Below are 17,904 nucleotides of genomic sequence, written 5' to 3' on the forward strand. Positions count from 1 at the left end.
TAAAATGAAATATTAGCATGTCAGTGGTAGCTTCATCGTGGTGAGCTCCCCTTCTGCCCTCCGACCCTGCAGGGGAACCACATGGCACTGCTTCCAAATCTCCACCACCCGCCCCCCGCAATATACATACACACGAGAGATTTGACATATGGGCTCTCAGAGGTGAGGGTTCAGACTTTCCTACATGCAAAAGGGGCTGTAGCCCCTAAGAAGTGAGAAATCAAAAAAAACTAATCTTTGTCAATGTTGGAATTAAATTTTCATCCTTTTGTCTGAATTTCCTTTCTGCACCTCAGAGCCACCAAACCCACTGGTGCTTCAGAGCCTTTACAGGGACTGAACCCTCTGTCCAGGAGCTGCCCCTCCTCGCAAGCTGACTTGCTCTTTGGAGGTCAAACTCAATGTCACCTCCCCAGAGGACCTTCCCTGACCTCTCAGTCTCAGCTAGGCCTGCTCTCTCTGCCTCAGATCCCCCTATTTTAATACTCTGCATGGCATGTGTCCCTACAGATCGTTTTCCGGTTTCTTCTATTTGTTGATTTGTTTATTGCCTGCCTCCTCCAACTAGAATGTCTGCTACACAAAAGCACGGATTTTGTTTTGTTTTCTGCTATATTCCCAGGGCCTAAGACAGCGCCTGGCTCATCAAACAGGATAAAAGGAAGGAGGGAGGGAGGAAAAAGAAATGAGAGATTAGATCATAGATACATAGTCAAATGAGAGCTACATAGACACAGATGATAGAGAAATAGAAAATGGATGGGGGGATGGAAGGATGAATGACAGATGATAGGAAACAGAAAGAAAATGTATGGATGGATACAAAGAAAGAAATAGATAGATAGATAGATAGATAGATAGATAGATAGACGGATGGAAGGATGGATGGATGAATGGATGGGATGGATGGGTGGATGGATGGATGAATGGATGGATGGATGGATGGATGGATGGATGGAAGGAAGGATGGAAGGAAGGATGGATGGATGGACGGATGAATGGATGGATGGATGGATGGAAGGATGGATGCATGGGATGGAGGGATGGATGGATGGATGGATGGACGGATGGAAGGACGGATGGATGGATGGACGGATGAATGGATGTGTAGATGGATGAATGGATGGGATGGATGGATGGATGGATGGATGGATAGATAGATAGACAGATGGATGGACGGATGGATGAATGAATGGGATGGATGGATGAATGGATGGGATGGATGGATGGATGGGTGGATGGACAGATGGATGAATGAATGGGATGGATGGATGGATGGATGGATGGGTGGATGGATGGATAGAATGGATGAATGGATGGGATGGATGGATGGATGGATGGATGGAAGGATGGATGGACGGACAGATGGAAGGATGGATGGATGAATGGATGGGATGGATGGATGAATGGATGGGATGGATGGATGGGTGGATGGATGGATGGATGAGTGGATAAGATGGATGGATGGACAAATGGACGGATGAACGGATAGGATGGATGGATGGGTGGATGGATGGATGGATGGGTGGATGGATGGATGGATGGATGGATGATGGATGGATGGATGGGTGGATGGATGGATGATGGATGGATGGATGATGGATGGATGGACAGATGGATGGATGGATGGATGATGGATGGATGGACGAATGGATAGGATGGATGGATGGATGGATGGATAAATGGATGAGATGGATGGATGGATGGATGGATGGATAAATGGATGGGATGGATGGATGGGATGGATGGATGGATGGATGGACGGACGAACAATGGACAGATGGACAAATGGATAGACAGATAGACTGACAGCCAGCCAGCTCAAGCAATCAGACACTTTGGCTGACCCAGAAGAGCATGGTGCCTACTCTTAAGAGTCTTGCAATCTGGAAGAGAAGAGTCAGAAAGCACGGCCCTAGCAACTGCTCACAGCATTGTCAGATGTGACCAAAGCAGCACATGATTCAATGACAACTGGGGATCCTGAGGGCAGGCAGGAGCTCAGAGGAAATCTTGCTGCAGGGGCTGGAGGGACTGGCTTCCTTAGGAGTGGGGCAGGCGATGGCTCCATGGAAGAACCTGAGCCAGATCCTAAGAACCTGGCTGGATGCAAACATTCCAAAGAGCGACACCCAGTGATTCCCAAAGGCTGGCAGACAGGCGATTCAGACACACAAGATGATTTTAGATGATACACAGAAAAACTCCTTTTTTTTAAAAAAAATAACAACTTATATAATTATTTCAATATTCACCATGAAAAATATATAACTTGTACACCAAACCAGGGATTTCCTAGATATTATTATTTTAGAGCAAAGCTAAATATAATAATTAAAAGAAGGGTGACCTTTTAAAAACACATGAAGTCTACAAGCAGGTTGTACTCAATATGGTAAAAATCAAAAACAGAGGTATGTGAATGATGGCAGTGTGCAGCTTAGACCCAAGGGGTGGTTCTCGGCTCTGACTCTGCCCTCCCCCCACACTGTCCCAAAAGGCCTGGAAGGCCTCACCCACGGGAAGCCTTGCTCTGCTGGCTCTGGTCCCCAGCTGGGCTGTCAGAGGCAGATGTGACTTAACAGTCCTTCCCTGGGTTTGTAGAAGTGGCAAGGATGTGTCCGAGTGCACGAGGCCCTCCTTGGGCGCATATCCCCCCTCTGCCAGAGCCAGACGGGAAGCAGAAAGTGCTCCAGGGAAGAAATCCACAGGCCGGCCCTGCCTCTTCCAGAAGCAGCCACAGAAGTCCCAGCAAATTCCTCCCCTTTGAAAGGAGAGAAGGAAGAGACAAGAGAGAGACAGAGACAGAGAGACAAAGAGAAAGACAGAGAGACAGAAACAGAGAGAGACAGACAGAGAGACAGACAGACAGACAACAAATGCTAGCTAAAGTCCTTATCAGGAAGAAAAATTTTTTAAAGCATGAACTCTATTTATACCCTGAATAAACAAGATAATTACGTGTTCGTTTCATAAGTTGTGCCGTGATTCCAAGATCACCAGTGGCCATGAATGTTTGGATTTCACATAAGCATGTTTAAAAGCCATGGGTCTTGACCCTCTGACCAGGAAGCTAAGCTTAGCCAACACTTTCACACTGCGATCAAGGCATAAAGCAGAGAGTTGAACAAACTAACATTCTACTCTTGGAATCAAAGTATAAGCAGAAGAACTGATGAATCTGCTAATTGTCCCGTTGTTCGTGCCTGCTCTTGACATTGGCACACACCCCTGGTACAACCCAAAGTGCATCTTTTGCACACATATGCCGAGAAAAACGTGTATGCCTCTGATGAATGTGAGTGTAGGGGTTTTCTTAAAAAAGCAATTCCCTCTTTATTATTTTCATTTTCTTTTAAAGGCCAGCTCACTGTGGACACTTCATGGGCCTGGCCTGAGTGTAGAGAAACTCCCTGCAACTGAGCGCCGTGGGTCAGCGGGGCACGGGCTGGACACCCCAAACGTCACGCCATCTCTGCTTCACCCCTTCCTGAGGTCACTGTAAGTCCCGATCAGGAGAAGAGTAACGTCTAATTCTGCAAAAAGCTGATGGGTATATTCTTTCTCCCCAGCCCCATATCCACTGCCCAGGTCAGCCCATTTCTCAGGTACATCCCAATTGATCACAAACTCCCTGACCTGGCATGCAGCCTCTCTCACCATCAGTCATGTCTCCCCACACTTCCACTCATGCTAACGTGTACCCTAAGTGCCAACACCACAGAGCTACTTATCACTCCCCAACACCAAGCCTGTCCCCAGTTTCCCCTCTACTGCCTCTGCCCAGAATGGCCCTCAGCATCCCCTCCCCCCACACACCCCAGATGCAAATGCGCCTGGCAAATTCCTGCCTTCTGCAAGCAACTTCCCTCTTGCCTTTCCCTCATCTCTATTTATGAAAATCTTTTGGGGCCCCAAGGCCCAGCTGCAACACCAGCTCTCCATGAAGCTCTTCCTGAGCCACACAATGAGTCTGACTTTTCCCTTTTTATTTATTTTATTTTTTATTTTTTGGAGAGAGAGAGTGTGAGAGCATGACCGGGGGAAAGGGGCGGAGGGAAAGAGAGAGAGAGAATCTTAAGCAGGTTCCACGATCAGCACAGAGCCCGACAAGGAGCTCGATCTTGCAACAATGGGATCATGACATGAGCCAAAATCAACAGTTGGATGCTCGACTGAGCCACATAGGAGCCCCTGACTTGTCCATTCTTAAAAGGACTGTGCAGTGCTGAGAAGAGTCAACATCGTATTCACATTGCTCTTACTTATTAATCTCTCGCTCCCCAGTTTGAATTCGTGGCTCTCCGTTTAACCTAGGAGGTGGCACTGGTCACATTCTCATTGTGATATGGCTTTCTGTGTGTCTTCTCCCCCCTGTCTGTACCCTTCATTGCTCAGACGGTAGCACACAGAGTGGCAAAGCTTTGCACATTTCTGTTGGCTCAAACTCTACTGAAGACTGACACGCCTGACTCCCCTCTGGGCACATCCTTTTAGGCTGAGTGTCAAACATGCTTAGGGACAGTCCTTGGGGTCATACTAATTTGCAGCCCTGGTTATAGCTACCTCCTGCAAAAGTAGTACACTCCAGAGCCTTCTGGGTTTCAATCCTAACTGAACTTACTGTTCCCCATGCAAACTCCACAGAAAATCTGGATTATGGGGGACAGACAGGAAATACCGTGTGTCCCTCTACCTCTCAACCTAGAATTCTAGGGGCTTGCCCCAACTCACCCGGTAATACGTGGGCGCTTGAGACACAAGATCCAAATCAAAGTGTTCAGCTGATGTCAGCTCTCAATTTCTCTCTGATTTAAAACAAGATCCAACAGTAGCCCAACAAGCCATATTGAGAGGAATGAAAGTATAAATTGGTCTTGTTGGCCTTGAGGCTAAACCTCAAATGCAGAACCACCTTTAGAATCCTATTTCAACTGTCCTCCCAAAAGCAGAAGGGCTCTGTGTTCTTCTTCATGGCGCTGGATCCTTTGAACCCAACTTTGTTGAGCTGAGGCAGATGTGAGGACCGTCCCAGAGTCACATCACTGCCAACCACTCCTGGCAGCCCCCCCCCCCCGCCCCACCGCCCCCGACACACACACACGCATGTGTCAGGGAAGGCCTGATACGGAAGGAAAGTTGAGATAGTTTTCTCCCTCTCTTTTCTTTCCCACCTGGCCCATTACCATACCCATGAAGACCACCTGGGTCAGTGAAAGAGAAAAGCCATCTTGTCTTTATCCAACAGATACCACACCATCGTACACACAGATCTTTATTTCCTACATAAAGCTAAAAGGCTTGTGCCCACTTTACTTTTTGTGCATTATCTTCCTTTTTCATTTTAATTAGCGTGCCTGAAACAAAAGACGATGATTTCAAAATATACTAGCAGCGCTGCAAAACCATCAAGACAGGGAGTTGTTCTTGCCTTTGTCACCTCTTACCAAAGGAGGGGACGCTTGGGACCGGGGAGAGGAAAAGTGTCCCCACCTAGACGGCAGTTCTTCCCTCGGTTTACCCAGAGAGAGAAGGAGAACCCAGGTTTAGAAGGGTTAGGCTTGGTGAAGGAAGATCCCCAGGAAAAGAGTCATCCTGGGAGGAGCTGGGACAAGACGGATGGCCGGGGCTGGCCCACCCAGGCCCTCGGTCCACCAGGCCTGGAGCCAGGGGCAGTAGAACAGCAGGGAAGCAGCTAGAATGCCTGCCTGTGGGCAGTGGATCTGGCCCTAAGTCCAGTCCCTTTGCTTCTCTGGCAGCCAAGCCCAGTGTTCCCTACAGAGCGGCCTCCCAGAGAGCCAGCCTGTGTGGGTTGCATGGCCCCCAGCAGACGGTCTTTACCGCGGAATATGCTGGAAAGCAGCTTCCTCTCTCCCTCTGCTCGCTAGGAAACCCGCCCGCTTGATCCCCAGGACTGGCACACCTCTGCTCCAGGCACAGCTGCCGCCACCAGAGTCAAAGGGGCACTCGGCCTGAAGCTCTGGAAGAACAGGGCTCTGACAGTGACACAGCTCATGCTTGGGCTAAGCTTTGGTCATTGAGAGACCAGGCCATGGGCAATGGGGAAGTTGATTTTTCTTTTTTTAATGGAGATACAACCCAGATCCTTCTTACCACGTTTCTACAGCTGCCCATACTGCACTGTGTGGGACAGACAGACATCCACACGAGGCCAGGAGAAGTGAGGCACCATGGGTTAATGTGTCTCTTTTTTTTTTTTTTTTTTTTTTTTAAATGTTGTGGTGTCTATTTGCAAAGCTGACCTAATGCACGGCCTCACAGCTCTCAACCTCTGAAGGGCCAAGAGGGACACAGGAGCCTTTGTCTAGGGGCAAACAAAGACAAAGTCATGGCAGAGTGGACCCTGAAGTGACGTGGGACGCCCGCCCCGCCAGTGAGGACGCCTGCCTCACAAGGCCGCTCGCTGGGGCAGATTCCGAGGGAAGTGGCAGCAGGAAACGTGTGTCCAGCAGCCTCCACCCCGCTGCCTGCCTGGTCCCCACTCTTGGGAAGGCCCCACTCTGAGCGAGCTCACCTCAAACCCAGGGAGAAGTGGCATTTCCCCGCCACGCCAGCCCACACAAAGAGAAGCACCTCCAAAAAGAAAGATCCAAGGCACGTCTTGACACCTTAACTGAAGCTGGTCATTGAGACTTCTCCAGGCCTCTCCCCTGACCCCCTCACTCCAGAGTAAAACCCCCTGAAAGGTCTTTCCATTACAACCTGGTTGCAAAGCAGAAAGGGCCATTATTAGCTCCATACACGAATCAAGTGCCATTAAGGGGAAAGAATGTGACATGAAGCTTTTGTTTCCAGAAATGAAAGAAAGAAGGCCAACGAGAAAACAAAAAAAAAAAAAGGAGAGAAAGAAGGAGGGAGAAAAGAAAGGAGGAGGAGGAGAGGAGAAGCCCCAGCAGCCCCAGCAGTGGAAAGAGAAACCAGCACCCAGATGCAGGGGAGGCTTTGCCGGGGCTGGTGCCGGGTGGCAAGAAGGGTTAAATTTATGTTCCATTACAAGTCCCCTTTTTTTTTTGGTTTCATCTTCTCAGTAAAACACATAACTTAAAATGAAATCAAATATTAAAAATGACAGACTCTATAAGTGCTGTGAGTAACTCCAGGTCACGGAGGGAGGGACGAGCCGGCGAGTTGTCAGGCACTATCTGTCAGAGTGAATTAGAAACAATCAACAGACACTGAAAGGGAAGGTGATTGTTATTAGGCAGCGGGGCTGGGATCGGGCTGCCCAGATGTGGTCGTGCATATCAAGGACAGGAAGCAGCAGTTTAATTCAGGAAGCCCCGGCGAACAGGGCAGCTGAGAGGAGAAAAGTCCTTTGTCGCTAATAAGCTGGAAGTTACTTTGATAACAGCAGGGTTAGACTTGAGAATAAAACACATTTCTTTCACTACCACACACCATTAATATCACAGAAATGCGGGCGGAAGCGACGCCGGGCGCACGCGGGATTAGCTGCTGGCCTGCCTTGCCCTGCAGCCGGGGAGGCCAGGCTCGAGGCCCCACCTGGACCAAAGCCTCCCCCACCCAGACCAAAGCCTCCACTCCTTCCGGGGCCAGGCTCCTTCTGACCACGCCAGGCCCCACGGTCGCCCTCCAGAAATGTCGTCTGGCCGAAAAAGCATAAAGATAGTATATTTCATTATTTCCCAGTGTCAGGCCCTCCCGTCTCTGTGGCCTGTGGGGAAGGTGCGAGCCCGGTAAACAGCCTCCATATAATGAAGTCCATGTATGCAGCAACGGAAAACAATTTTATATGCAGACAAGGCCCGATTTCATGAGAAATTACTTATGCAGGCGTTCTGCAATTATCCTGTGATACTTTCAGGCAACAGTCTGACAGCAGTTGTGCAAACAATAAAGGGATTACAGAAATAAAAACAAATAATATTACATACACAGAAACTCCATGTTGCATGTGGACGGGATGAAAGGAGCCAGGCAGGGGCCAACAGGAAGTGAGGCCAGAGACCAGCCCACCCCCATCCCACGCACTTGGACTATAGGAAAGCTCTTCCCCCCCCCCCCCCCAGCACCCTGGCAGGAGCCTGGCAGCTGTATGGGGGCCTGCGCCCCCTGTCGGGAGACCTGCTGGCCTCTCAGGGAGCTGAGGGCATGGGTCACGTTTGTAGAAGGAGCAGAGTCATGGGACCAGGAAGGGCCGGGCAAATAGCTGGGCTGAGCAGCCTTGCCATTTTCTCTCTCACGCCAGGTGACCTCCCAGGACAGAATGTATCTTGTCCTTCTGGCTCATCTCCAGGGTCAACAGCGGCCACCCATGTCCAGCGTCAGCCCAGAGCTTCCAGTCAAGTTGGTGCAAGGTCAGCATTGCCCTTTCCCAAGCAGAACAGAGTAGGTACATCAGCCACCCACAAGGACCCATCAAGACTCGGGAGGCTGGGGGCATTTACCCTCGACAGGTAGAAGGAAGGAAGGGTGGTTCTATCACGTGCTCCCAGGGGCAGGAACCGAACTCACCCATCACCGTGTCCGCATCTTAGATATGGGGTGGCACCCTATAACTCAGGGGTCAGGGGTGACACCTTGAGATGGGACGGTGGAGGCTGGCACCGGGACATCCTGCCCACTCTCCCCAGAAGACAGGTGCTTTCTCAGTGTGTCCCCTCCTCTGGGCAGCAAACGTCCCCGTGCAGCCAGGAACTGCCCTGGCCTCCCCGCAATGAGGGAACACAGGAACAAAGATGGGACCAAGGACCAGCAAATGCTGGGTTCCCCGTGCGCTGTACCTGCTCCCAGAGCCTGGCTGTCCGGTGGGCGGCTGGGGCGAGTGCTGCCCGTGCTTACTGGACACCCACTGTGCGCACTGCTGAGCGCTGGCCACAGCTCTGCTCAGTCTACAGACACTTGCATTTGCAGAAAGTTTTTTTTTAATTTAAATTAGTTGCTAACGTTAAATGAAAAAAAAAAAAGAAAAAAGAACTGGATTTCTTTAACTTCTCTTTCCCTAAAAACTATGACGACCTGAAGAAAACAATCTGCCCACATTCCTAGGTGGTGGCTGCAATGATGAGGGCTGAGGGGATGCTCAGACCCTCCAGCCTGCTCTGTCCACATCCAGCTTCCTGCATTTACCACCTAGACCCTGAATTTGGGTCTAGGACAACTGCCCAGAGAGAGAGCTGAGGCCTGTCCAGGACACACAGTAAAAGGCTGGGTCAAAGCCCATGCAGGTGTCCCTGTCCTCAGGAACTCAGTCTGGGGCAGAGCCCTAGCCCTCCCGTAGCTGAGCTGGCTTTAGCACTGATCATGTTTGTTCAAAACCTGCAGGGTTCTGTATCCCTAAGATGGGCCTATTAGATAGAACACCTGAGGGGCAACCCTCAGTCACCTGTGCAGAGATCAGGACCTCCCAGCCAGTCCCGGCCTCATCGTGTCCTGAATGTCGACACACATCAAACCCAAGAAGGCCTTAGGCTTGGCAATCCCTGCATTCCAGGGAATATGGAAAGCAGTGTGGATTTGGTACATATCGATTGCGTTTGCTTAAAGCAAGGTGCAACAAATTCTAATGATTACAAATTGCAGAGGCGAGAGGTTATCAATCAATGCCCCCGGATGACTGCTGACCACTCGGCATGCCAGGAGCCGTATGAGGTGCTCTGGGAGCGGCTAGACAAACAGGACAGCCCCAGCCCCTGCCGCGGCCTCCACCAGCTCAGAGTGGCCCCCAAGCTGCATGGAGCTGCCAGAGAGCCCGTCTGCTGTGCTCAGGTGAGAGCCGGGCTGGGCACAACTGTGCCTTGGGCCCTCTCTGGGCCTCAGTCTCTAAACTTCTAAAATAAAGGAAGCGTTGATCGCCAAGGTGTCTGCTCACCCTCCTAGAGTCCAGCAACCAGGCTGCTGAGGGCAAAAGAGGCCAGGCTACCATCACCAAGAGTCCGCATGCTACCAGACAACCCCTGAATCAGCATTAACAACAAAACAGTGCTCACATCTCAGCTTGGAGTCAGGTATGGGAGGGGCCTACGCCTCCCAGACCCCCACACGGACTCAGGCAGGCGAAGCTCCCTGACTAAGGGGGGCCCCCACAGCCTTCCACCTGCAACTGTGCCCAAGCCCACAGCTGGCCGGGGGGTGGGGGGGGTCGGCTCGGGTCTCCCTGGGCTGCACAGGAAGCTCCAGTGGGCAGCCATTGGGCACTATCATGAGTCACCATGTTGCCTCTGAGGGCAGGGGCCCGAGAGCTTCACAAGATACACCCGCCGGTCAAAAGCAACAGAGACATAAAACTAAGGCAACACTCCTCACTATGGTCTACAAAGCCATGCCCAATCCAGGCCCTCCAACCCACCTACCCTCTCGCCAGGGCGCACTGTGCTCTAGCCTCACTGGCCTATACCCCGTCCCTCAGACATGCTGTTCCCTCTGCCAGAAATGCTCTTCCTCGAGACCACACCTGGCTGGCTTCTGTATGTCCTTCAGCCCTCTCATTTCCAATGTGCTTTCCTCAGGAGGGCCATCTTAACCACCCACCCCTCTCGAGGACCCTCCCTCCCTCTTTCCCGTCCCAGACATTCCTCGTGGCACTTACCCCTATCTGACATCATCTTATCCATGGTTCCCTTGTCTGCTGCTTCCAAGCCCCACAACACAAGATACTTAAGGGCAGGCAGCTTGCCTGTGTTATCTAAGACTGTACCCAGGACTGCTCCCGGGCCGAGGGATCAGGCTCCGAAATCAGGAAGAAGCATGCTCACCACCCGCCAGCCGTGTGACCTGAGGGAGGCCATTTACTTTCTCTGGCCCCAGTTTCCATATCTGGAAAATGGAACTAATGACAGTATCTACCTGCTGGGAACACAGTGAGGATTAAGATAAGCCCAAGAAACTTCTGGACCAGAACCAGTGCCACCGTACCTGTTCTCCAGAGTTCGAATGATCTCTGATTTGAGTTCTCTTTGGGGCCACGTGAGAATAACGAGACCTTACTTTCCTACCTCATTCGGCCGCTACAGAGGAGTTTGCGGGGATCTTGATCTTTACCTCCATGAGCCTGGAGATCTCCCGGTGAAGTTCAAATACGACGCAAAGCCCCACACACATATGCAGGGCTTATCATCATTATCACATAGAAATTACAATTATTCACTCCCTCCTCTGTGCTCCCAGAGTACCGCAGCATTTAACTCAAGTAATTACTGCTGCAGGAGGGCTGTTGACTCACGCAGCTGTGCCAGGACAACGGGGCCACCTCAGGACAGCCGGAGCCACAGCGGGGCCAGCACCCTAGTCCCAGGTCCTGCCCACACTCGCCTCAGAGGGGCCACACTGTGTCCGTCAGACGGAGGTGAGAGGTCCTATGGTCTCTGAGATGCACTGGCCTCTGCAAGTCCTGGGGTCTTTCTGAAGGGTGGAGCTCAGGGGGGCCGGACAGCCACACCTCACGGCTCTGCCTCCTGTCCCTGCTGGCAATTCTCTGGAAATCCACGTTGTGGTGGGCTATTAAATCATTTTCTGGCACGTGTGAGGGGTTCGGTTACTACTAGGTTGCTTGGGGTTTCTATGCAATGGTGCTTCAAGGGTGACTGGTTGTCCCAAAGCTGCACGTGTATAGCATTTTATAGAACACTTTGAAAAGCCAAGTGTCCATTTTAAAGGATCGGGAAGACGGTCTTGGAGAGGACAGAAGCAAGGGTCCTGACAGGTACCTTTAGGAGTCCAGAAGTGGCCCAACTAGAACATCACAATTCCAGACTATTTGGAGAAAGTGTCCAACTCCAGGGCCTGAGAATCCCGTGTGCTGGAGCTGGGAAGTCAGTGACAGGCCTGGAAGGAGGTGCCTGTCCCTAAGACCTGTCCCCTCTCTTGGTCTCCAGGGCCCCAAACTCGCTCTCAGATAGAAGGTTGCGAATCCTACCTCCAGTTCACATGACCCTAAAATCATTCCAAGATTTACATTTTCCGGGCAGGAAAATCTCCCCACCTTCTCACCGCCAGTCCCAAGAACACCACATCATTGTCCTTTATCCTCTCTGAGGCCCAGGTGATTAACTCTCTGAAACGTGGGCCTCCGTGCTGGAAGTGAAACTGGCGCGTGTCTTATTCTAGAGTCTGAGAAACCACCCAAAGGATGGCCATGTCCATTCGCACAAGAAGCTCAAGTCAGTCCGCAGCCTCCCGCTCAGTCCCCCCACCTGGTCAGATGTGGTAGCTCAGCCTTCTCTCTTCTTCCCCGTCCGATGCAGGTCAAGGGAAACAGTCAGCCCCCTTGCAGTGCCTCCTCTCCCGCTCAGGAGCCACAGAGCACGGAATGCTCCAGAACAAGCTGGGGCAGCGGCTCCCCTGGGAAAGCCAGCCTCACGGGTCTCTTCTACCTGAGGCCCTCAGCAGTGGCGCTAAGCTGGGCTTTCGGAAACTGTGAGCATCCACGCAGCAGAATTCCTACCATCGATGTAGCAGCTAAATATTGTAAGACTCCTAACTCCCCCATCTGTGTTTTGCCTCCCAAGAGGGAAAATAGTCTTCACAGACATTCCCTTATCTGGCAGGCAAATTCTAAACCTTACTGGCAATCACAGTCTTGTTTTCCCAACCAAACAGCTATGGAACCAAAAATTGCTCTGCCTGTGATATGCTGAGGAGGGAAGTAGCCAAACAGCTCGGTCTGGAAGCCCGGGGCCGGGAGGCCCTTGGTTTCTCCACCGCCAGAGAAGAGCCGGGGCCCTGCAGAAGTCCCCGCTGCCGGGGGAGGCCCGCCGGGCCGCTGGCGTTCACTGCTCCTTGTTCTTAACACGGAATACACCCACCAAGAAGCTGACGGAAAACACTCACCACGGTGTGAAATCAACACTTTCTAACTCAAATAAAGGGGGTAAAAAAAGGGAAAACTTCCAACCCTTTTGCGGCAAATATTTTCTCCCACGAGACGATGTGAGGCAGCCGCCCCCCGCCCCCCGCCCCATGGCCCTGTGCCCTGCCACCACGCGTACCTTGGCACGCCACACCCTCACTTTCCAGCTTACGGTCTCTCCCTGCGTTTCACCTGGCCCTGCCCATTCTTCATGCCGGAACCCCGTACCTGGGCAACTGCTAATAAACCGAATCGGAGGATAACTATAGAAGCCTAATTGATAGGGGCCTTTATCGACTGGCCTTGATGTCTATCTGAGGTTCTCAACAGTCAAGATTTAAATGTTTCATTTTATTTCTAACTTTCACTTTTGCACATTTCAGCAATGTCAGGCTGAGAGGTATGGTTTTACTATCAGAAAGAATCATGGTGCAGAATAATTTATGACTTCAGCTTGGGCTTTCAGAAAAGCTATTTCAAATCTTCACTTTGATTTGCTTGTATCAAAACTACTCAAAATAACAGCGGCCCTTTCTCGGAACCGGAATATGTTAGCGGCACCTCAGGATTGCGAACTGAAGCCTCAGATTTATCCCAGAAGAAAACTTGAGAAGGGAATTAAGTCACAGAGGGGAAAATAACCCTTTTTTTGTGAGTCCTTTGTTCCCCCCCTCCCCACCCGTTCCCCAGACACACACCCAAACCACAAAGGAAAACCTCCCGGCCCTGGGGAAAGGTCTTGTGGGCCACCACTCAGCCAGAGCTCATGGGCAGGCAGGGGAGTCCTACCGGGGTGATGGGGGTGGGGGGTCGGGGGGGAAGGCCAGGAGGAAGCCCCTGGGGCCAGGAGGAGAGAGAGAAGGGCTGTTTGGTCAGGATCTGTGTTAGGTCAACTCCACAAAGCAGGAGGAAACGATGTGTGTCCAGGGCAGAGAGTTCTAATATCGTTAAGACTCACCTTAGCAGCTTAACGGCATACTTGTCTTAAGGACTGTCAGTCTCGTGAGAAAACACCCCAGAAAGGATGTGGCTGATCCAGGCACTGACAGATCGCCAGAGGGGCGTCCCAGTTCCCTATCACAAAAGGAAATATAGAAAGAAATGATGTAAAGTGAAATGTAACAAATTCACCAAATCACAGCAATACGCAGAGGTCAAGGAAATTCAACTGAAAAGGTTAAAGATGAAATCAAATCCCGTGTAGGAGAATGAAAATCTATCCCAATGCAAGGCCACCGGTGACGTGCTGTAGACAAGAAGCTAAATACTGCCTAGCACTGGGATCCTTCATTTTCATCAGATCAATAAAAGCTTATATTTATCAGGATTCCAAGCAGCTGCCACTTCTGACAACCTCCACTTTATTTTCTCACTCCTTGTGCTGTATCAGGGCAAAGAGGAGAGGAGAAGCAGCTTTTAATGCTATTTACACCTGAAGACACAATTCCATTAAGAGGTCCTGTTTTGTTAAAGAAACAGGGATTGATATGATTATATTGGCAGGAGCGCGGGAAGTCCCTTTGTTCCTCCCCCCATGTTTTCCCCTTTGCAATCCAGACCCCAGCTCAGAGATTTCCTGACACCAAGTCTGCGTGCGAGCACTTTTTTGTTCAAACTTACCATTTACAAAGAGAGGCAAGGCTTTCTGCTAAAACAGTTACCACTCTAATCATCTGTACAACAATATTTGCTATCAGGCATTCTAAATAGATTATCACCAGTCCATCTGTGTCATTATTGATTTATAAGGCTTTAAGCAGCTTTAGAATAGAAGCTTTCCCACTGAAGGGTTTCTTGTATAAATCAGAGCCGTGCTCAAATATAGCAGCCATCACTCAAGATATTGTTCTTAAAATCATAACAAGAAGGAGAAAATGATAAATTGCTTGTAATATACTGATCCAAACTGATATGCAAATCTTGTTTTTTAAATATATTACTTGAGTAAAAAGAGGCATCATTAACATATGAATGCTATATGCAAATGATAGTGACAGAGCAGATGTTGGTGCATGTAATTGACCTATATGTGAATTGCATCAGAACCCTTAACTCTATTAATTCACTACCCAGTAACTAGATATTGTCCAAAAAGTACATTCTTTGAAACCATATACTGGAAGCAGAGCTGACAGGGTTCCAAGGATTCTGGAACAAGGTCACTGTCACTAGTATTTTGCTGTCATCTGCATTCCCCTTCTTATGGATGACATCATCATGGGGCCGTGTAAATCGATCACTTAATAGCATTTAGAAAATACTGCAGTGGGGAACAGGTTATAAAAAAAAATGCCCCAGTTTTATTCTTTTTCTTGGCAGAAATGTCATACCTCTTAAACTGAGGGTTTGTGCATGAGTGCACTGTGAAACACACAGATGCCATTTTATTCCCCGTCTTTATTTTTCCACTTCTTCTCAGAATGACATTAAATTGTATTAAATAGCCTTTTGTCCACAGGGCACAGACCACCCCGCATATGATAATGTATTAATGCCCCACGTTCCAGCCACTGAGCTGAAACATTCTGAGACTTGGAGGATAAGTATGAAGCACCATTGTGTGTATAGCCTGCTAACAACTGTGACACATACTAATAGAAACATACCTAATAAATTACTGCTTTCAGGTCTAGCAAGCTGACATTTCTCTGCAAGGGACAATTTTATATTTGTGGCGCAGAACAAAATTGCTTCATATGAAGCCACTGTGGATTAGCATAAAAATTAACACTTAAATTTCGGCTTATTTTCCACCCTCTCCTCCTGCCACAACAATCAATTCCTCTTATAAATCTGATTAGATTTTATGATGCTTATTATTCAGAGCATGTCTCAACACAGCATTCACAGGCTTGAAGACTATTTGTTTAAATAGAAAAAAGAAGCAGATAAATCTATAGGTATTTTTTATTACCCCATTCCCCACCAGTTTCTTTCTCATATTGTAACATCAGTAATTGATTGCACACATTAATTAACATGTAAGGTAGAAATTCTGCATTATGCATGATTTATTTTCCTATCTGGTGAGTAGGTTTGTCTGCTGCCCTTGTGTTTCTAGGACATTGGGCTCGATTCTGGTCCAGACATAAATGCCAATGCTCATTCCCCCTGAAAGTTATTAATGTCAGATATGAAATGAGATTTTTTATTTCACCTGCTTACTAATCCACAAAAGCTGTTTTGAGTGATGCAGGCTTAAACGCCAAAATTTGAAATGATATATTGCTATATCTGATAACATGCAAATATGTTCATTAGACATAATTTAGCAGGAGAGAATGGCAATACTTTTATAACAAGTCTAGGTCAAAAATGGTTGTTAATTAAACAAGTCATGAAAAATGGCATTACAAGGAGACTGTCCAGCAGACAGCAGACTTTCTAATGATATGCCACTGATAGGTACCCAACGCTTCCCGCTAAAACAGAGAGGGGGGAGAAAACTTTCTGAGCATTTCGCATAATCTAAAGCAAGATTAACAAAACTATATCTACATTAGGAACCTCAAATTGATCGCATATTCTTCTTAGATTTTAATGGTAACATACTATACTTTTCCATTTCAAGACGTGATTTCACTTTCTGTCTTAGGGGCTTAAAGTGATTTATATGGTTGACTCCTTCACAAATAAACCAGAAAAGAAATTAATATTATATCCGGCCATGCTGCCGGCTGCCCTGAGTGTTTATGGCTGTGTATTTTAAATCAACTAGAGCAATAATCAAAGGGATGGTTGGACGGTGAGGGCAGGGTTGGGCCCGAGGTGGATGAAGGATGAACACAGAGGGGGAGCCACATGCCTGTGTGTCTTCCTCTTCCTGTTGTCCTTCCCAACTGGCTGCTTCAGTTACCTAGGAAACCAGCGGTAGTAAGAACTCTTTTGATTGGCCATGAGTTGAGATTCAAGTGGGTGGGGTTCTGACACATAGGTACTATAAGCTACCTGAGCTTGGCTTCTTAGGGTGAGACTTCAGGAGTACCTGGGGGAAGAAGGGCACCTTGGGAGTTAAGTACAATCTAAAGGAAGGCAGGGTGAGCTTCCAACTGGCCACCCACGCCACCTTCCGTGCAGTGAGGAAAGTATTCATGGAGCCGGGAAGGCCGAAAACATCTTCCGGGACCAACAGATGTCCCATACAGCCAGCGTGTATGGAAGCCATTGGTTGATGATCTATTTATTAAAGGATACTGGTAGCCAGGGTAGCCAGATACTTGAAATACAGTCTGTGAAGCAGAAAAAAAACACCTCTATGTATTTGGAGCCATGCACAGTAAGGCAAGTTGAGTGGGGAAGCAAATAACCATCTCAGCAAACCAAAAGAAGTCCACATCTGAGCCCTCTGAACAATCAACCTATATTCATGACACCAACTCAGACACAAAAGTTATGTCTAATCCTCCCTTATGTGGGGGAGGCAAGTCCGTCCCCAAATACTTCGTGTCCAAGTGTAAAATACTCTCGCTCTTAGCCTGGCTTGCAGTCAACATTACTACTCTTGCTAGAAATCTCACCTCATCTTTGCATTGCATTTTATGGTTTCTGTGCTTCCCAATATAGAATCTTAACTAGAGAAACAGGCACCTTAGCATTCATCCCACCTGTCTTTCATTGATAATGTGAATTTCGAAAAAAAAAAAAAAGACGATGGAAACTCTTTGGTGGAGGAAGAAAAGGAAATGTTAGTTCTGTAGGACCTTTGGTATTTTTTTATTCCTGCGATTCCCTTCCCTGCACCTCCTGCCCGCTCATGCTCCTCACGAGTTCATCTGGACAGACAGCCCCCCCTGTCCATCCTGTCACACCACTGTCCTGGTTCCTGGACTCAACTGTCTATTGCTTCCCCGTTGGGGATTCTTCCAGGTCTCACGTTCCAGGAGGAGCCCAAGGATGGCTCAGGGTCACAAGACTTATGGAGGCAGTCCTGGGGGACCCTATGAATTCTCAGGCAATGGAGAAGCCCTGGAGAGGACAGCCTCAAAGACCCCAGCACACAAGTGGCATCTGGATTTCACAGTAACAGCGGATAGGTTCTGTTGTGCCTTTTACAGGGCAATAATTTCTTCTTGGGG

At 49.0% G+C, this 17,904-nt stretch overlaps 1 protein-coding gene across 6 annotated transcripts in view; it reads right to left on the reverse strand.

Moving 5' to 3' along the window:
• ZNF536 (zinc finger protein 536) overlaps positions 1 to 17,904 on the reverse strand; it is a 436,349-nt gene that overhangs the window by 305,186 nt on the left and 113,259 nt on the right. For all 6 annotated transcript variants that reach the window (XM_060650869.2, XM_060650870.2, XM_060650865.2 and 3 more), the window contains one exon: positions 13,788 to 13,903. The gene's annotated coding sequence lies outside the window, so the exon portion shown is untranslated. The remainder of the gene's footprint in view (positions 1 to 13,787; positions 13,904 to 17,904) is intronic.

Source organism: Panthera onca, chromosome E2 (genome assembly GCF_046562875.1).
Source record: "Panthera onca isolate mPanOnc1 chromosome E2, mPanOnc1 haplotype 2, whole genome shotgun sequence".
NCBI classification, from domain to species: Eukaryota; Metazoa; Chordata; class Mammalia; order Carnivora; family Felidae; genus Panthera; species Panthera onca.